This window comes from Pagrus pagrus, assembly GCF_965226575.1.
Source record: "Pagrus pagrus genome assembly, chromosome: 1".
In the NCBI taxonomy this organism is placed as follows: domain Eukaryota; kingdom Metazoa; phylum Chordata; class Actinopteri; order Spariformes; family Sparidae; genus Pagrus; species Pagrus pagrus.
The window spans coordinates 12,279,368-12,294,855 of record NC_140185.1 but is presented as its reverse complement, the minus strand read 5'-3'; the positions used below and the strand labels follow the sequence as shown (position 1 = coordinate 12,294,855).

Sequence of the window (15,488 nt, the reverse complement as noted above, 5' to 3'; positions counted from 1 at the left end):
TAACTTGAAAACTGATTTCGACAATTAATAGATTAACAATAGCTGCGCATTAATCTTCTTTTGAACAACAAATTGACTAATTGTTCTTCTTTGTATCTCGAGGGCTGAGATCAGAAAAAATTACAAATTACTTGACTTTGAAATCCTCTTATCCATTGATCTTCCTTTTAAATGTCTCCCTGTTAAATGCAGCAGACTTGCAGATTAGTAAGTAAAAAGTATTTTATTGAAATTTACAATTACCGACTATCAAATATAATGAAAGGCCTTGTTTGTAAAGCTGTTTTTCTGCACTCTTTAAGATACTGAGGCTTCACAGCAGTGCTTTAACAAGCCCAACCCCCATCACTTAGTGAGGACCACTTCAAATAAATCTCAATCTGGGGGAAACGCTGCATGATGTTTTAAACTACAAAGGTGCTCCATCTCATCTCAACCTGTCCAATGGCATTAACTACATTATGAGGCTTATTATGGACTCCCCACTGCACAAAGGGAATTAAGGAATGCATACGCTTCTCATTTCGCATGTGTTCTATTTCTTTGCCAAAGTAACGCCCATTAAAATGTATACATTCCCCCAAAGTAAACAGCTTCATTCAAGGGATTTTAAGGTACCTAAAAGCCTTCAAATTAGCAGCCAGCTACCTTTAAGGATATGGTTTAAATCCTTTCTTACTTTGCCATCAGCTGGTGTGCGGCCATGAGATGACGGGAGCCTTACAAAGCCAACATAATCCCCTTGTCCTGGACTAATCTGATGGCCTGGCCCTCTAAACAAACACTGTTAAATTCTCTTCTTCCACACAGTTACTTTGATACCCAACCTGATCAGGAACAGATTTCTAGAAAAGCTGGTCAAAGTTAACACATAACACAACACTATCACTATTTCTTGCTGATCCTTAAGACTTCACTTTCCCTTCAAGTCAACAGAAACACATTAGACTGGAAGCCACAGTGTCATCATATACATTAACAATCACTTAAACCATCAGTTGTTTCCACTCTACCTCACTGACAAGGGTCACATCCCACAACAACATCACAGCAGCTTAGTTATCACAAAAATCAAACTGGAGGAAATGGGGAATTGCTCTCATGTTCACCTCAGGCTCTCGTTCAGGCGTTATGTGAATTTACAACTATAAAATGTTATGCTATTATGCGGAGCTTAAGAGTCTAAAATTTCACTTCCACTTTACAATTGATGGCTCTGTCAGATTGTATAAATTGTGTCTGCCGTGCTACAACAAGGTTTCTAACACCCTTACAATGAGTAGAACAAATTACTGCAAAAAAAAGGTAATCAGATGGAGAGGAACTGCCTTTGAAAAGGTAGTCAGCTGGAAAGGAAGCAGTGCAAGCTCTCTGCCTCACAGTGAGCCGGTGCTGAGTTCAAGGAACAAAGACTTCAAGGAACACTGGTGTTACAACAATTATTATGTGAGCTACATTATTTTTAATTTTGGGAAAGAAATCCTTGGTAATTATTACTATCCCTGGTGGAGCCTGACTGATATATTGGTTGGCAGATATTACAAAATTATCTCTATCAGTGTATATGATATGCACAGATATGAAAACTGTGTTTTTAGTGATTATAATGTAAAAATGTTTGACATCAGTATTATTAAATTCCCAGTGAAGTGTACCATTTCACACTGATGTCATTTTAGACACTAAAGGGTATGGTAAAAACTGTAAAATATCCTGCCTCCATTACATATTTTTGTCACAAGCATTGGTGAACCACATTTGAGGGATCATTGCAAAAAATGGGAATATTGGCCGATATTTTGGATATGTGATGGGTTTTTTTTTACTCAACAAAAATCAAGTATGGGTCAGACTCGGATCTCTTGTAGTTATTATAGTTTGGCAAATATTATAAGAAGAATAAGAAATAATAGTTCAATATAAACACCATGAAAACCCTAAAAATCAATACATAAGAGAGTAATAAATCAATACTGACTTAACACTCTTAGAGCCTAAGTGAAAGGCTTGAATCATTTATAAGCACAGCTGAGAAATTACAGTAGCTCTAGTAAAGTTGACCTTCTCACTGCTCCCTGGACTAAAACAGCCTTTTGTGGCTGTGTTATAGTATTGTCAAAAACATCTAAGTATTGATACATAACGATTCTGAACATTTTTTGCAGTATCGATATACAGGTACCAGCTGCACTTTTGTGTTCTCTCTTCTATCTGACAGTGAGTTGACACACTATTTTTAAAGGCTTAATCTGAAAAGAAACATATAATATCATGACAACACTGTAGTGAAATGTCCCAAATACCGAGGTTCATATTGACAACGCACACAGTTAATATAGTGTTCTGGAGTGCTGTGTGATCCTCTTTTTCTGCTGTGTTAAGTTCCTCAATGACACCTGAAATCATTACCAGCTAACTACGTCTAGCTACAGCACAGCAAGAGTACACTTCAAGCAAACCAACTGCTGCTTCCTACTGACCTCTGTGACAAAGAGTTAAGCTCTACAAAACCACAAGTCTGCTGCTAGCTAATGGAAGCTGCCCTCAGAACTTCCGACCTCCAAAGCACAGGATGACTACATGGTGCAAATCAGCCATGTTTATTGCATGACACACTGGAACAAAGTGGATTAACAGCACGGGGAAGTGTTGCTACAGTTGTGTGTAGGAGGATTCCATTTAATATTTTACAGCCGAGTTTATGTTAAGATTTTCCTTTATCAGAGTCACCAGCTCAGAGTTATTGCCACACCCGGACAATGGAGCTGCCAAACTGATCTTTCAAATTAACTGCAGCATTAGGCAGGAACGCTTAAGGCTCTTTAGGAACGAGTAAATGTTTCCCTGCCAAAGTTTCCTTCACTCTCTCTTGGTGATTGGTGCATTTATATATATTTATAACAAATAGCATCGACAGTCGGTGATTAAGCATTTCAGCAACCAACTCTAATGAACAAACAAAACCACCCTTTCATACTGAATCGCTTACTTTAAGAACACGTCTTATGGCAGCTCTCATCTCTAGTTATGGACAAAATAAACCAGTTTTTGAGTGGGTAGTACACTCTATAGCCTGACCAATACTGGATTTTTGAGGCCAACACTGATAACAGTATTTGGGGGTTTAAAAATCCAACAAGAAAAGTAATTGTAAAAAATTTTACATATTCAAATAACGGGTATGGATCCCAGAGATGTCTTTTTTCAATAATTCTGACCATGATACATACCAAGCAACACATATTCAGTGTAAATATAAACTTGTCAAGAGGACAACTATGTAGTAGACAAATTATGTAAAGGTGACACTGACCGATACTTGATTTTTGGGGCTGCTGCCAATACCAATATTGGGAGAAAAAGATTCCGATAGATATAGGAGGACATCCACACTATTGTTTGCAATTATCCTTCAAATGTACTTCTCAAACACTTGTGACAAAGATAGGTAGTCGAGGCAGGATTTTACAGGGACGCAACCAACTTTATTATCCAAAAATAAGTACGAAAAGCCACTTTTTCTGCGCTAAATTCTCTAAAGAAAAGAACATTTTCAGCTTGGTGCATATCGAACGACAAATGCACCGATCCCAATAAATATGTGATACACCAATATCATCAAACTGATTTATCGGTAGGGCTCTGAATCGAACATAGTTTGGCAATTCTGTAATGTAGTTTCTTATTGCTTATTGGCCAACACGGACACCAGAACCAATATACTTGCAATTAGGGCTGTCGCAATTTACCGATACTGACGATAATCGTGATATTTTAAAATCAAACACTGATTTGTGTTAATAATACACATATGGTAAGATCATCTAAATAATAAATCGCTCCTTAAATCATTTCTGTTTCTCTCTGTTCACGCTTTGTCATAGTAGGTGTTGTACGTTTATTTGAATTCTTTGCGCCGCGTTGTCAAAATCTGATATCGTGCCAGCCCTACTTGCAATAGGCTACTAACAGACGTATCCACCAAAACTGAATTTGCCGTTGTCACAGATACAGTTCTCCCTCTCTCAAATATGTCCCTATGAGGTAATGCTGAACACTCCCTGAGACTATGTGTCTATTCATTCAGTCACGCCAGATGGAGGATCTTAAGAGCTGCATTGTAAGCACTTATCAGTTGCACTAATAAATACAGAAATACGCAACACAAGTAGCATGAACAACCAATTACATATGATTAAGTGCTGAAAGTGGTGCACTGGGAACAATGCACAGGGCTGTGCAAAACCTTCAACAACTTTATCTTGCACACTTAAATGCACAATGGCAATTAAGACCTATTTTTTGTACTTTTGTCACCACAAACCCGTCACTTTGCCTATGCAAATATGGCAGACTCAGCTTTAGACAAACACTTCTAGATCTGCTGTTAAGAAATACAGAAATGAAGACGTTCTAGATGTAGTTTATCAAATGCTGGATACTTGGGCCTGACTTTAATGTGGTACAGTCATTCTCTATGGAGCAGCACAGACCACAGGGTAGAGCTCGGGGCTAGCCCATAGTGGTCTTGTAAAAAATGTTTTGTGCTTTAATTGAATGACTCATTTCACTGAGATGGGACAGCCCCTGACAACATGAGCCAACAAAAAGAATCTGGAGAGAAGGGTCCCACATTTCATTCAGGTCAGAAAGCTCTCAAGTAGAGAGTTATTAGACCACAAACCACCATTTTATTTAAGATCTAGTCTCCTGAAGTTCCACTGGAGAAGACTTTTGTTGCAACTGAACCAGGAGCAGGAGTGAAACGCTGGGTTCAATTTGTCAAGGTCACACATTCTCACTTTCTATTAAAACCTAGAAAGTGAGACGTGAGTGGGGGGAAAAAAAGTTTCAATTTCGCTTTATTTGAGGAAATAAGAAACTCTCACGGACGCCATGGGGTCCCCGGTACCCAGCTTGGGAAACTACACTCCACTGGAGGAATCTGCAGCTTTAACTCTGTCAAACTCAGAACATTTAGTTGCTAACATTTCACTTAACATGAAAAGTGTAAGTGCAGTTGGGCAAGTGTTTGTTTTTACTGTGTAATACAAACTGAATCTCCTCGAGGTGAAAGCTGTCCGGTACTAGCCGTTTACTCAACTTAAATTGTAGTTAGCTTTAGCATTTTGGTGCTTTAACGTTACTCGGGTTAAGTTACCAGTTCCCATGTTTACACGTTGAAGTTCAGGAAGCTAGCAGGGCTAACTTAGCTTGTTGTAATGAGCTAATCTGACTAGTACGCTAGCTGGCAGAGTGAAACAATGAGCTCAGAGTGCAGTCAGGCTTGGCTAGCTTGCTTGCTTGCTGCTGCTGCATGCTGTGTTGGCTATATGGTGTAACGCTAGCCAGCTCGCCTTGCACGCAATGCTAACGTTAAATGGCTAACGAGTCGTAGCACTATCAACAATGAGAGAAAAAGACAGAGAAATGTGTTCCAACTTACCGACTTAGCTAGCCACTCCTATTCCAAACCCATCTCTGTCCATGGTGGTGTGCACTCCATAAAAAGAAATCAAAACAATTCGGAGTAATTGGCTTTGAATTACAGTAAAAACCTCTTTAAATGTGAAGCAGCAGAAAGCAGTGGCAGCGCACTCCCCAAGACATCCAACACAAGAGAGGAGGGGAGGCCAGCGATTCACTGGACTTCTGCCATCACACTTCGAGATACCGTCCACACCGAGAGCAGCCGAGTCCGGAGGGCATTTTATCGGTGCCGTCTCAAGCCCGACACAAGTCCAGTCCACTCCCGCGACCTTATGGCAATTAATCCCCCAGTGAATATCTCTCCATCCAGATTAATTCCTCCGTATTCACCGTTCGTGGATGAGCGCCGTGGTGCTTCTCCGTGTGGGAACTGATACAATGTAGCCGACCAGCAGCAGCGGGAGCGGGGAGGAAATCCAGGAGGAGGCGTTCCAGTCGGATTGAACTGTCACACAGTCCACAGCGCCCCGGCTAAAGACCCGGAACTGGATTAACCGCACTGAATGGACTGTGATTTAATTTGTTTGTCGTCAATGAGGGATATTCCAGCAGCCAGCCCAGCTGGCACAAAGTGTGTTGAGTTACAGAGCCAGGTAGCTGGTGGTCAGGAACAGGGCCGGAGCCAGGATTTTATAAACACTGAGGCCACCAGCCCAAGTCCCATCCAGCCCGTAACAGATTTTGACCAACACCAAAAATAAAATTAGTTAAAATGTGAATTAATTAAAGCAACTTACAACCATTATACATACTTCAAAAGAGAGCAATCAGAAATAGTACATTATGTGGGGCATAGGGAACACACAAACACACTGTTAATAAAGTCACATTCACTGAAATGTATACATCTGGTCAGATTTAAAACTGCAATAATCATGTTTAAAGCGAGATATAATTTACTTCCGGGCAACATTCAAAAAAAGTTCTGCTTATAAAACATGAAGTGTTATGAACATTTCTACATTAAAAGGACAGTAAACAAAAAGCCAAATAATTTAATTGTCAGTAGTATATTCCCCCCAGGCTGCTAAAAAACAAACAAATAAATACAAACAAATACAAGGGAAACTGTGACTATGGCTTCAACTGATAATTACTTTTAAGGTGCAATATGTACAAAGTGGCAACCCGTTGAATTCATACAAGTAACTGTTAACTGCTGCTATATGTAGCTGCTGTTGCCTAGCTTGTTCAGTTAGCCATGCAGCTAGCTGTCCTATTAGCTGACTCTGCCTGGACACAGTGGTATTACGAGACAGGATGGGGTACAACTAGCGGGTTAGCATGCTAACTTCAGCAGATATCTGTGCATAACAATACATAGACGTCTTCAACATAATGTCAATACTGTTATATTTTAACAATTTTTTTTGATAATTTTAGTTATTTTTTAATGTTATAAACTAACATTCTTCTTCTTACATATTGCACCTTTAATGATCAATTAATTAGACCATTTTCAATTAACTGATTATTTTTTTGTGTACAAATATATCAGAAAACAGTGTAAAATAGCCCAGCATTAAAGGACAATTAAACTTACTTAAGTGAAAGAATCTGCAAATCATTAGTTTTGATCAAATAATCACACAACTGCAACTGTCAACCAATTATTAGTCAGTAATAAACATTTTAGTCACTTAATTTACAGTTGATTCAATAAATACTCATCAATCAACTATTCATTTTAGTTCTAACTGTGACATATGGCATTATAAAACTGACAAAATTCTATTTTCAGATAAAGTACCCGATACTCAGCCAGTCAGTCAGTCAGTTAGTTAGTTAGTTAATTAATTATCAGGCCACATTGCTGAAGCATTTAGCCTACAATTTAATGTCTTCATTTAAGGCTTAGACCACAAAGAAAAGGTTTATAAGGTGCAGCCACAGCTATATTATTGGTTGATTAGCATTAACTTGCTTTATATGTCAGTCATAGGCTGATTAAGAATCAATTGTCTGTGTATGAAAAAGCCCTTTGATTGGTGTATATTTGGTAATAATGAAGTCATAAATGCTGATGATCTATTACTTAGCACTCTGCGGTTTTCACACCTTAGAATACGACACCTCCAAAAGGGAAGTGGTTGAACCATCCATTGGAGCGGTCACAACATGGCAACTCAAATGTTCAAAATAATGTCTTATAATTGGTCATACACAGCCTTAGAAGTGGATTTAGAAACATGAATAAAGCTGCTTAGATCTTAGAAACCCTAAATAAGTGGTGTATTATTAGGAAGTGAAGCATAATCTGTTACATGCTGTAATCACATGTGGTTTAGAGAGGGAAAGTAATCATGAACAGACTAAAGGAAATGTTATGTGTAAGGTATGCATTGATATCATCCGTAAATAATTGCTGGCTCTCTTTCTTCCAACCATGTCAAATGTGCGTCAGGTTGAATGTCAACAATTTTAAATCTTTTAAGACTCTGATTAAATAAAAGAAAAGAATGCTGAGGTCAAAACTTGATCTTCTCGCTTCGACCCAAATTGGACATGTTACCTTTGTGACTACGTATGCTGCGTTCCAATTTAACGATTAACAAACAACCAAGAGGGAATTTCTCAGTGAGCTGAAAGGAGAAAGAAAACCAGATTCCAACAATAAGACCCTTTCAGATATGTTAGGATTCCAACTCTCACAGCTCCACGGATAACCTTTCATGTTTACCAGCTTCAAACACCCATGAAAGCTTTAAGTCGTTGTCTCTCTCAGTGCTGGTTTCCCAGGCAACAAGGATATGATAATGTTGCCTTTGACATGACAGAAGGAATCATCTCGCTAACAAACAGAGACAACAGGCACAGGGAGGGCTTGGGGAGAGGAAGGGGAGGGGGCTGAATTAATGGACTCATTTTCACACAGAGGGAAAAGCAGCAGCAGCTACTCACCATCCTCCATCCATCCTCCATCTTCCTCTATTGCCTCCAATGCATTCCTGCTGGCAGGCACACTCATAGCTTCCCATGGGAGCAGCCAGCCCCCATTGGAAAGCTAAATAACAGTCAGGGGCAAGTGGGGAACTGGAGGGGACAGATTTCTGATGATGACTGCCCTTAAAGGCTGAGGCTCCAAAACAAGTGCTCTGCTCGCTGCTGAGCGTCGAACCAACAAAAAAACCTTCAAATGAACAAGCTGTGTGGACGCCATGTGTTTTCCATCAGTGAGAAAAGGCTAATCAGCCAGCCATGTGGAATCACACAGGGGCTGGCTTGATTCGTGTGATCATCTTTCCATTACTCTATAAAAGAAACCGTAAAGCCTTAAAACCCGTCTGAAGGAGACTTGTTCTTTAGCATTTTTAAAAGAAGGATCTGTGTCGACTGACAGCAATGGAGCACATTCATAAATGGCAGTAACAGAGATACAGTAGTGACAGTAAATTGCTTATACAAGCAACAAACAACATTATAGGATACAGTATCATAGCATTGTTTTTACCATGACCCAATTAATTTCCTTTCCTCAGACTGACACGGCACAAAGCTGACTGAATAATTGCAGACGTAGAAGTTAGATTATTGCTTTTGCATTAAAACAATTATTTTCGAGTATTTCCCCATTTTTAAGCACACTAATAATAATAATAATAATAATAATAATAATACATTTTATTTGTAAAGCACTTTTCATAAAGTAATCTCAAAGTGCTACAGAAACCAGAAACAAAATAAACAAAAGACTAAGAGAAAAAAAACAAAACAGCAGTTTTTGAAGGTGCAACACTAGCAGCATGTCTCTAAGGACAGCAGTCTGTCATTCAAACCACCCCTTTCAGCCAGACTGAAATATATCACTATTGGATGGATTGCCATAAAATTTTGTACAGACTCCCCAGAGGATGAATTTTTAGTGACTGGTGATACACTGATTGGTCCTATGGCACCACCGTGAATTTTACATACTTTGCTATTGAATGAAATGTCTCAAAAATGATTTAATAGATTGTCTTGCAATTTTTCTACTGATGTTCATGGTCCCCAAAGGATCGAGCTTAATGATTTCGGTGATCGGCATGCTTCTCCTCTAGTGCCACCATGTGGGTTGACATTTTTGGGTTTCAGTGAAATATCTTTTAAAAAAAAAAGTAAATGGATTGCCATGAAATATAATACAGACATTCATGATCCCCAGAGGATGATTCTTAGTGACTTGTGATACACCGATGTATACTGTTGGACCCCCAATGAAGTTGAAACTTTTGGGTTTGAGTGACACATTTCAAAACATTATCAAATGGATTGCCATGAAATTTTGCACAGACACTAATGGTCCCCAAAGGACGAATCCTAATGACTTTGATGATCCTCAAGCACCAGATGTTTTTTATTTTTTTATTATTTTTTTTATGGCAACAGATATTCTAAACAGATATTTATGGTCCCCAAAGGATAAAACTTAATGTTCTTAGTGACCCTCTGACTTTCCCAATTTTATTTCTGGTGCCACCCTGAGGCTTCTTAGTTTTAAATGAAATATCCAGTTATTGAATGATTGCCATTTAATTTCATACAGACATTCATGGACCCCAGAGGATGTATCTTTATGACTTTAGTGATCCCCTGTTTTTTCCCACAAGCACCACCATGAAGGTAACATTTTCGGTTTTGAGCAAAGGTTGCCATGAAATTACATTCAGACTTTCATGGTCCCCAGTGAATAACTTTTAATGATGTAGGTGATCCCTTGACTTAACCTCTAGTGCTGCAATACAGTTGACATTTTTGGTTTTGTCTGAAATATCTCCAAAAAATATTTAACAGCTTGCTATTACATTTTGTACAGACATTCGTGGTCCCCAGAGGATGGATTTTAGTGACTGGTGTTCCACTGATTTCTCCTCTCCATCCATCATGGAGCTCCACTATGAGATTGACATTTTAGGTTTGAGTTAAATAAAACTAATTAATTACAGAATTTTGACACTAATGGTCCCCAGTGGATGAACCTTATGACTGTAGTGATCCCCTGACTTTCCCTCTAGTGCCATTATGAGGTTGACTTGTTTATGTGATTTGGTGTTTTGTCTGAAATATCTCAATAACTATTGGATGAACAGCCAACATTATGAGGTAAATGTTCATTGCACAGTCTAATGGCGATAGAATAATGACAGCATTGATGTTAAAATTGGTTTCTTATAAATTTTGCTTTCACCAGGCAAGAAATCTCACAGGAAAACATAGGCCGTCTGTTGATTCAGTCAGTCAGTCCAGGGTGTCTATTTCTACTTTATCTTCAACATGCTAGTGTTGTCCTTGTGAGTATGTTAGCATACCAACATTAGCATTCAGCTCAAAGCCTCACAGAGCTGCCAGCTTTGTTCAAAACAGGGTTATTATCCATGACATCATAAAAACCCCATACTGCAATGCTCCAGTGAATGAGGGAGTGATTTTGGACACAGCCATAGTTTTGTTATAGGATATTCAAATGGAATTTTGTCTGCACGTCAAAGCCTCCTTGGACAAGATACTGAAACCAAATTGTTCCACTTGTTTCCTGTTCGGTGTGTGAATGGCTGAGCATAGAAATATCAGGGGTGCTTTGAATAGCGCTTCCTTTGAATAGGAAGCGCTGTATCGCTCCTGATGAGCAGGTCTGTTAAATGGTTGAATGTGAAGAATGCTATATAAAGGCAAGTCCATTTACTATCCATTTACAGAGAGAGGAGTTGTATACTTTTTTATTTACTGTGCGGTTTGATTGCCTAGTTTTAGCCATGCAAACATAATTTAGTGCTTAATCAATGAGAGTCATGCGGACAACAACATCCATTAAGCTCCAGAGAAATAATTTTTCTAGAACATTAAATTGGCAAAGAGCCAAGAAATAAGCAACAATGAACAGTGGCGTCAATAAACAGACAGATCTGGCTCCTAGATGACTCTCAGGCCAAACATGTGACTTAGACATCGCATGTAAAGGCAAAATCGAGAGGAAGTGGAAACAACTGGGGATTCACAGATCGTTAAATGTATTCATTTGTCCTTTTAACACATGATCCATGTCCCTCCTCCACAAAAATTAGATCACGAATGAAAGTAATGACTTGCTCTAAATTTGTATGAAACATTTTATTTGGGACAAACTGAGGTTTTGACCCAATTAGTCAAACAGAAATCATACCACAGTCATGAGGTATTTGCAAAACATATCTTTAATGTAACAAGTCTAAAAAGAAGGATTTATTGTCAGTAGTGTAATTGTAAAGTACTTTCTGTCAATTTTCTTTTGTTGTCTCCAGATGTCAAGTGTTGTCAAATATCTAACCATCTGTCATATCATTACATTTTTACAGTCACAAGAATAAGAACATGTTTTGAAAGCCTGTGGCTAAACAGAGGCTTGCATTTATTGTCTATCATATAGCAATATGCTAATAGTTAATCCAGAGTAATCATGTTATGTATCTGTTACAGTGCCTGCTCCAAAGAAAACACAAGCCTGGAAGGGACTATTTTACATATTCAAGCGACTAAAGCTTGACAAATCACTATGTTCGGAGATTTACCCCTCATGACAGGAGAAGCCTTGAAGACACGCGATCGTCTGAACTGTCTTCTGTGTGGCGTCATTTGTGTTAAAAAACTCCAGCGATGCTGTGAAGACGCCCTGTTGGGGGCTTTTCTGTGGACAGTCATTATAACACGAACACAGAGGAGGCTCTATCAGTTGGAGTTTCTATTTCACTGTGTTTCTATGGTGTTCTCTTTAGAAAATTGATGTGGCCATGATTGTAAACATCACTACATTTGTTTTGTCACAGGTACAATCTCACTCAGTGAGGTCAGGGGTCATGGACTAAATTGATTGCTTATCAGTGGATCTTGAGAAATGGCAGCGAGTGAAAGCCATTTGTGATGGGAAATCCATTTTTAATTGAATTTATGCATCTGCTCTCCTTTCCAAAATCATTTCCTTGTCAAGCCAGACGCCTTCTGTAAAGCCAGTTTCGTCTTGTTACCGTGCAGATTTACCGTTCGCTGCACCACACAGAATTCCTCAGGTCGTTTGCGGAAAAGATTATTTATAGGACAGATATTAACATTTACCGTTGCCCACCTCTCAAGGGCAAACAGATCGTAGCTCTTCTCAAAGAGAGAACACATACCGGCATCCACCTCTTAGATCTCTCTCTGTGTTTTACTCACTTGCCTTGAGGGATGAAAGTTCATGTGCCGTCCCTCCTCAGATGGGGCCCACCTCGTACCTCTGGACTAACCAAAGCCGACGAGCCATGACACACTGGAGACAGCACAAAGGCAGGCGGGGAGGGAATTCTGCTCTACTTAGCAACTCTATAAAGCCTTGATCTTACATTAAGGGATCCTGTCAGGCAGTCGGAGCTACAGTATGATCAGGAAATGTGTTTTATGCAACAGAACTTTAAGCACTCTTAGCTATGAAAGGAATTGTTCAACATTTTGGGAAATACTCTTATTTGCCTTCTAACCATGAGTTAGATGAGAAGATCAATAGTACTTGCATGTGGGTAAGCTAAATATGAAGCTACAGCCAGCAGTGGGTTAGCATCGCTGGTGACCACTATCCTGACTCTGTCCAAAGTAGTGTTGTACTACTTGTGATCATTTTGTGATGGTCTTGGTCTCGGTCTTGGACTCAACTGCCTTTTACTTGGTATCATCTCAGTCTCAGACAAAGAGCACTCTGCAGACCACAACTGCATGTATATCACTGTATTGAATTTTGGTTTGCAGTGAAAGACAAGAGTCACGGGACTCGGGACTTGGTCTTGACTTGGTCTCAACCTCTCAAAGTCTTGGTCCTTTCTTGGTTTCAGTACACTGGTCTTGGTAATGACTTTTTTCAGTTTTCCATTACATCTGCCAGCCTGGCTCTACTCGGTTTGACTCAACGCGGCAGGGATTTGCATTTCCACCACAACTGGTCTACCTGCTTGAAGGTGTGTCTTAAACTCTTGACCCCCTTGTACTCATCCCTGCAGTACTATCGTAGAAAATCCACGCTAACAAAGTGGCTCCGATAATTCAGTTGCAAACACGTTTCATTTACTATAACTTCTTCAAAATAACCCCCCCCCCCATTATTTAGTCATTAAAATCTTTTATTATGAAGCAGCATTACAGGAAACGTCGTGTTTCCACCAGCAGTAACTAAACATGACTCCAGAAACAACAAAGTGACCACAACGAAACCGTAAAACACGGCAGATGTTTGAAAGTACAAACAGGAGGAGAGAAACTAAAGAGGTTCAGTTAGAAGCTACAAAAGTACTGAGAGTTGAACGCATTGACTTTTAAAAATGTCTTTCTCTCAAGTTTCCTGCACAGACATGAATTGAGTATCGATTTTAGGGGGAGATGGGTGCTTGTTATGGCTTGGCTGCAGTCGCGTGATGCCACCGGCTCTGCTTAGCCCTACTCCAGAGCAGGTCCATCGCGTGCGTGGCTCAGTGCAAAAGTGCTGGCAGAAAAGTGACATTTGTCTCGTTCAAGGGTGTCCTGACTACAACACTGGTCCAAAAGTCATTAAATCTTCCTACATCCAAATTCGAAGTGCACTAATTAACACTTTTCATTGTTAGTTTGACCCGTATACAAAAACCAGAGTGTAAAACGGCAGGACCGAGCAAGCTGTTTCCCCATTTCCAAGCTAAGTTTGGCAAAACTAACTGGCAGCTGGAACCTGTTACACCAAAATCAACACATAAAAATGTTTTTTTTCTTCAATGCAGAAAAACGCAGTCAAAAATAAGTGACTGACTTCTTTCCCATTACCAATAAATGAGTTTGCCTTTCTGTTATTTTTTCCTGGTGTTTCTCATCCGACGTCACAGACAGGAAAAAAACAACAACATGGCGACCAGCGACGATGTTATGGTTTTTAATTTTCTATATCTTTTACTTCAGTCCTTCTTTAAAAAACAACACCGACTGATTGATGTTTGAGCGCTGCTTCAATGGACAAGGATAGAAAGCTATTTATGTGCCAACTTCCATAACTTCAACGCTCATCATAGCATTTTGCTGGAAATAGGGACGCAAATTAGCGTGTCCTCCCCGTTACTACTGCAGTCATTTGACCTGGGAATGAATGCCAATTGTATCCTATCTCCTTGAAGACAAAGCCACATTTTACAGGGTATTAAGAAGGTTTGTTGTCCAGTGTGAAAGAGGTTTTAAAGATATGTGAGTAGTATCAATCTTCTCATCTAACTCTTGGTAAGAAAGTGAATTCCAGTTCCACAATGTGCTCTCTCTTGGCTTGGTGAAAACCTTGGAGGTACTGTATGTGTGAAGTCCCAATGAGGGACTGTTGTGATGATTTCAAGGCATCGAGTTCTGCCATCAAATTGTCTTCAATGAGCCAATACTGACAATATCCCCCTCTAAATATCTCCTTTGTACATCCACCCTGGCTCGACAGGCAGTGTTCTGACACATTATGAGATGGATGAGCCACAAGCTGTTCAGCCAGGTTGTATTGTTCCCCAGCCTGCCGCCACCTCTTCTAAAGTGCTCCAAAGCCTAATTCCTCTTCCAGGCCTGTGGGGATGGGGGGATGGGACCCTGCGCCCTCAGTCCAATCAGTCTCCCAGCAAGCACACAAAGGTCCTGCTGCTTCTACAACTAGAAACTTGGCTTAATGGCGAGGAGGGCATACTGCTGGACTTGAGTCAATTGCATTTAATTTCAATCAGGAAATTCAACCGGGCATATTTTCAGCCCAAATCATGAATAAATACATTACCTTTTTATGTCTAATTTAATTTAATAACATCGCTGACTGGATGAAAGTTGGATTGTGACAGGAATTTTAGCTGGAGCACTTACTGGTGCTCAAAACTGGATGACGACCCGCTTGTTAAATTTGCTTTATTAACTCCGATTTGTCCGCCTCCCCCGACCTCCAGCATCAATAACAGCAGGGTTAATGTTTGTGATGCTGCAGAAGAAGCCTCAGGCACTCTGGGCAAGAATAGAAACAGCAGTGATAGTAAGCT

The 15,488-nt window shown here is 39.7% G+C and overlaps 1 protein-coding gene across 4 annotated transcripts in view; it reads right to left on the bottom strand.

Moving 5' to 3' along the window:
• znf609b (zinc finger protein 609b) overlaps positions 1-6,076 on the bottom strand; it is an 88,050-nt gene extending 81,974 nt beyond the window's left edge. For 3 of the 4 annotated variants that reach the window (XM_084362207.1, XM_084362209.1, XM_084362208.1), the window contains exon 1: positions 5,447-6,076. The gene's annotated coding sequence lies outside the window, so the exon portion shown is untranslated. The remainder of the gene's footprint in view (positions 1-5,446) is intronic. The other variant, XM_084362210.1, reaches the window with a different exon arrangement.
• Positions 6,077-15,488: the final 9,412 nt, after the last annotated feature.